Source organism: Eublepharis macularius, chromosome 9 (genome assembly GCF_028583425.1).
Source record: "Eublepharis macularius isolate TG4126 chromosome 9, MPM_Emac_v1.0, whole genome shotgun sequence".
NCBI lineage: Eukaryota > Metazoa > Chordata > Lepidosauria > Squamata > Eublepharidae > Eublepharis > Eublepharis macularius.
In genome coordinates this window covers 19,058,091-19,064,519 of record NC_072798.1, presented here as the reverse complement: position 1 = coordinate 19,064,519, position 6,429 = coordinate 19,058,091, and positions in this window count along the sequence as shown.

Here is a 6,429-nt window from a genome sequence, read left to right as displayed (position 1 = left end):
CTGGATCCGTAGAATTTTGTGCCCCTAGTCCCTTTCCCTGTTGGCTGACCAGCTTAAAGCACCTGCTCTTTCAAAAGGGCCACTACATCGGCCAACTCTAGCTTGGGAAATTTCTGGAAGCCTCGGGGTGGTGCCCAGGGAGGGCAGAGTTTGGGGAGGGAGCTCGTAAGGGATATGATGCCACGGATTCTGCCCTCTGGAGCTGTCTTTTCCTCCAAGGGAACTGATCTCTGTAGTCTGGTGATCGGTTGTAATCCTGGGAGGAGTCCAGACTAGGGGTGTGCAAGCCAAAAATTTTCGGCTATAGCCGAAAGTAGAAAGCCGAAAGAAGATTCTCTATCGTTAAAGCCGAAAGCCGAAACAAGAATCTCTTTCGGCTTTCGGCTTTCGGGATTCTTTCGGCATTATTTCGGCATTCTTTCGGCTTTTTTCTAAGGGAAAATGCCTCCGTCTTCCAGGACGCCTGGAGGAGGCATTTTCCCACCGAATAAGCCCAAAATTGGTGGGGACCTTCCTCTAACCCTTCTCTAACAACCACCCAAGTTTCAGACAGATTGGACTTTGGGGGGCCATGTTATGGCCCCCCAAAGCAGGTCCCCCCATCCTCCCATAAGAAAGCGAAGGAGCAGCATATTGTTAGCATGCTGCTGCTCATCTTTCTTCATTATTTCCTTTTTTTTTTTGAAAAATTTTTTTATTGGGTTAGAATCCATTATTTTTACATTTACATTCAATTTTCCCCAATTTTTCCATCTCTAACCCCCTCCCTTTCCCCCCCTTTTTGTTGACTTCCAACAGCTTTCCAACCCTTTGTCCCCTTTCCCTTACTTCTATTAGATTCCTCTATCTAAAACAAATATATATTCTCCATTATTCTAAGCAGTACATCCTTAACTATTTTTAACATTGTATGCCCAAACTGTAAGTCTTTGTTTCCATCTTAGATAAACAATTTATCCCATTTTTCAATTTCAAATATTTCTATATATCATAAACCATGTAAATCATACATTCATTTAGATCAAACAATTTGACTTATTCTCTATATATTACTCATTCTATCTTTTTGTAATAATTCTATATATCTCTCATCACATAGTCAATCAATTTGACTCCTCTGTATCTTCAGACATTCAGTTTGGTACATTTTACAAAGCTTACCAAAAAAGAAAATATTGTTAGTTAATCAATCCTTATATTTAATCCTTATAGTTAATTATTTTCTTTCTATATTCTGTTTGTTAACCTATATATATCTATATATATGTCAATCTATTAATCTGACTGCTTATTAATTCACATTTATCTCTTCTCCCCCCGGTAAAGTCTCCCCCCTCTACTTCAGTACTTCAGTAGTTCTCAAACTGCCACAGTTTTCCTCCCACCTCCCATTTCTTCTCCAGGTATTGTTTCAGCTTCTCCCAGTCTGTGTTGAACTGCCCTGAGTCCAGATCTCTCAGTTTTCTTGTCATCTTATCCATTTCAGCCATATACAGCAATTTGTAAATCCAATCTTCAATAGTTGGCACTTCTTGTACTTTCCATTTTTGCGCATACAAAAGTCTAGCTGCTGCTGTCATATAAAATATCAACGTCCTGTGTTGGGCTGGAATTCCCTCCATTCCCAAGTTCAGTAGCAGGAGTTCTGGGCTCTTATTAATTTGAAATTGTAAAATTTCACTCATTTCTCTTATTATTTCCCCCCAGTACTGCCTGGCTACCTCACACGACCACCACATATGATAGAGGGAGCCCTCATGCTTCTTACATTTCCAGCATTTATTAGAAGTATTCAAATTCCCTAGCGCAATCTTCTTTGGTGTCATGTACCAACGATAGATCATTTTGTAAATGTTCTCTTTGATATTAGTACATGTCGTTGTCTTCATTGTAGTTTTCCACAAGTATTCCCATGCCTCCATTGTTATTTCTTTATTAAAATTTATAGCCCATTTCACCATTTGTGTTTTAACTGTCTCATCCTCGGTATACCATTTCAACAGTACTTGGTATACCTTGGATATTCTTTTCTTATCTTCTTTAAGAAGGGTCTGCTCTAGTTCCGAATTCTCTATTCGTATACCTCCCTTTACAGAGTCCGAATTATATAAGTCTCTGATCTGTCTATACTGGAACCAGTCGTAGTTAGGTGATAGTTCCTCTTGCGTCTTTATTCTGAGTTTGGATGCTTCAGTTTTAGTTATTTCTTTGTACTTTAAACATTGTTGTTCATTATCAACAGCTCTCGGGTCTATCACCTCATACGGAACCACCCACAAGGGAGTTCCTTCTTGTAAATAAACTCTGTACTTCTTCCTGATTATGTATAGACTTCTCCGTACAAAGTGATGCAGGAACATCGAGTTGACCCTTACTTTGTCATGCCATAAATATGCGTGCCATCCAAATATTTTTTTATATCCCTCTAGGGCTAGTAGTTTCTTGTTCTTTAATGTCATCCATTCTTTCAACCAAACTAGGCAGATTGCATCATGATAAAGTCTCAGATTGGGCAGTTGCATTCCGCCTCTTTCCTTTGCATCTTGTAAAACTTTCACTTTCACTCGAGGCTTCTTGCCTGCCCAAACAAAATCTGATATTTTCCTCTGCCATTTTTCAAATTGTTTAGAGTCTCTGATGATTGGTATTGTCTGTAGCAAAAACATTACTCTTGGTAACACATTCATCTTAACTGCTGCAATCCTGCCCAACCATGACAAATTCAGTCTATTCCATTTAATCAAGTCTCTCTCTATCTGAGTCCATAGTTTTTCATAATTGTTTTTGAATAGATCTATGTTCTTTGCAGTTAATTCGACTCCCAAATATTTCACTTTGCTTGTTACTTCACAGTCCGTTGTTTCCGTTAATAATTGTTGTTTCTGCTTAGTCATATTTTTGCATAATATCTTTGACTTCTTTTTGTTAATATAAAAACCTGCCAAGTCTCCAAACTCCTTGATCTTATCTATCACTCTTGGCATGTTCTCCAATGGGTCCTCTACAATTAACATTATGTCATCCGCAAATGCTCTGACCTTATATGAATAGTCCTTTATTTTTATTCCACGAATTTCCTCATCTTGACGTATTTGTATCATCAGAATCTCCAATACTAGAATGAACAACAATGGAGACAACGGGCAACCTTGTCTTGTTCCTTTACTTATCGTCAATTTCTTGGTCAATTCATCATTCACCACGATTGCTGCAGTCTGGTCTCTGTAAATTTCCTTAATTGCTCTGATGAATCTTTCTCCCAATTGTAGCTTTTCCATAGTGGCAAACATAAAGTCCCAGTTTAAATTGTCAAACGCTTTTTCAGCGTCTACAAAGAAGAAACCAACCTCTTTGTCACAACGCTTGTCATAATATTCAATAGCATTGATCACTGTCCTTAAATTGTCTCTTATTTGTCTGTCTGGCAAAAAGCCTGCTTGTTCCTCCTCTATAACTTCCGAGAGCCACCCCTTCAATCTCTCCGCCAATATCTTCGCAAAAATTTTATAGTCATTATTGAGTAGCGATATAGGTCTATAATTTTTCACGTTAGTCAGGTCTTGGCCCTCTTTTGGGATCAATGATATGTTCGCTTCACTCCAAGTGTCTGGAATCCTTTGATCCCTTAAAACCCCATTCATCACCTCTTTTAGGAATGGTGCCAGTTCATTAGCCATTGTCTTATAAAATTTAGCCGTAAGTCCATCTGGCCCTGGCGCCTTTCCTAGATTTGCAGATTGTATTGCCTTACTTATTTCCTCGTCAGTTACTTCACTGTTCAACTTATTTCTCCAAGCTTCCGAGATTTCTGGAAGTTTGGTTTTCTCCAAATATGACGCTATTGATTCTTTATTTACTTCTTTTTTATTATACAGCTTAGCGTAGAATTTATAAAAGGCTCTACTAATGGTAGTCTGCTCCAAATACGTTTTGTTGTCTTCACAAATTTTATTTATTATTTTCTTTTCCCTTTTCTTCTTCAATTGCCATGCCAGGTACTTCCCAGGTTTATTAGCGCCCTCAAACGCTTTTTGATTCAGTCTTTTAAGATTCCACTCCAATTCTTTATTACTCATTGCTGTTAGCTGTTCTTGAAGTATTTTAATTTCCTGGTATACTTTCTTTTTCCCTGGTCTCTTTTTTAGCTGTATTTCTTTGGCTTTTATTTTCTCCTCAATCTCTTGTCTTTTCTCCTCTTTCTTCTTTCTTGCTCTACCATTTAAGTCCATTAGTATGCCCCTTATAACCGCCTTGTAAGCATCCCAAACTTTATTGGTTGGTACTTCTTTATTCACGTTGTATTGTATAAAAAACTTTGTCTCTCTTCTCAATATTTCCATATTCTCTCTTTCCTGTAACAAGTCCTCATTTATTCTCCATGCTTTCCTTTTTCTCCTTTTTCCTAATTTCCACATAATTGGGTTGTGATCTGAGCCTACCATCGGCATTATTTCTACCTCCTTAGTCCATAACGCTAAGTCTTTTGAGGCCCAGATCATATCAATTCTTGATAATGTAGAATGCCTTGCAGAATAAAAAGTAAACTGTCTGCTTTTAGGATACTCTCTCCTCCATACATCTTCGAGAGTCTCTTGTTGAATCAACTCAAAAAAAAGCTTTGGTAATAGTCCTCTTTTCTTTTGTGCCGTTGTAGTCTTTTTATCTAGTTCCAAGTCTGTCACTCCATTGAAGTCTCCAGCAAGAATTATCTGGTCATATACAAAGTCGTCTAAATGCTTCCTCAAGTCCTCAAAGAAGCTTTCTTTTGCACCGTTAGGTGCATAAAGTCCGACTACCAACACTCTCTTTAAATTCCAAATACATTCCACTGCTACAAATCTAGCTTCCACATCTCTCATAACAAATTTTGGCTGTAGCTCCTCTTTTATGTACAGCACCACTCCTCTTTTTTTCTTGTTAGAGGCCGCTACAAATTCTTTGCCCAGTTTTCCAGATTTTAAATATTTTACATCCTGTTTTCTAATATGGGTCTCTTGCAAACAAACAATGTCACATTTTTGTTTTAGTAGCCAGTGAAAAATGTTTTTCCTCTTATTCGGTGAGTTTAGTCCATTTACATTCCAAGATAATACTTTACACTCCATACTCATAATCTTGTTGGTAAGTCTTTTTCATTGTCCTTAATAAATCGCTCCATCTCTCGCTCAGATCTGATGCGTTTTTTGGCCCCTCCAAACTCAAAGGACACTCCTTCTGGTAACTCCCATCTGTACCTGATTTTCATGTCCTTCAAAATCTGAATTAGCACTTTGTATTTTTTCCGATCTAATAACACTGATCTGGGCAGTTCCTTCATTATAATGATCGTCTTGCCATCAATCTCCAATGGATCTTGAAACTGTTTTGTCACAATCCTCTCTTTCATATTTCGTGTTGTAAACTGCACAATCACATCTCTTGGTAATTTCCTCTGGGTTGCAATTCTCGAATTCACACGGTATGCCACATCTAGGATAGCCACAACTTCCTCCTCCTCCTTCCCCAGGTATTCAGCCAACACCTCAGTCATCTGTTCTTGCGCTGACTTTCCTTCCACTTCTGGCAAGCCACGAAAACGTAGCTGCTTCTCCATATGTTTAGTTTCTGCAACTGACATTCTCCCCTTCACCAATCTCATCTCTGTTTGTTGCGTGTCTGCTAAATTCTCCATCGCGTCTTCTACTGTTTTAACTCTCTGCTGCGTTCCTTGTAATTCACTTCGTATTGTTTCCATACCTTTTTTCACTTCTGACAGCTCCGATTTTACTGTCTGTGTAACCTCTTTAACCTCTTTAATCAGCTCCAATTTCGTGTCCTTAAGTTCTTTAATCATATCTAAAAGTTTTTTGTCCAGATTTTTATCCAGGTTTTCTATTGCCGATTGCCACTCTTTTTTTGACATCGTGGGGCTTGCTTTAGCTCGCTCCCACGAATCCGCTCTCTTCCTTAACTCCGTGGCGTAAAATTTAACGTTTTTCTGTTTTAAATGTCCCGGTCTTCTTGCAAAAATTAAATTTTAAAGAGTCCAAAATGTCGGGCGTCTTTTCTCTATGGTTTCTCTATAATTTTGTAATCCAAGATGGCCTACTTCCTTTTCCGCTGAAGCCGCAACCCTTCCCCTTTCAAAAATGGCGATTCCCTACTTCCTGCCCTCCAGCAAGGGCCGCTTCTCTCCAGCCGCTCTATTGTTATTACGCACTTCCTGTCTCCCGTCTTCCCACAGCAGATCTCGCGATGGTGTCTTTTTCTCACAGCTCCAAAGCCACAGGTATTCAAAACAATAGTCCAATTTCTTTAATAACTTCTTTAAACTTAGTCTCTTTTCAAATACAATTCCTGCCGAGTCTTCCCCTCCTTTTCGCTAGTCTGTTGCAGTTTAAAAATCTACTTTTTTTCCTCTCTGTTTTTATGAATCTGTCCCGTATCAGA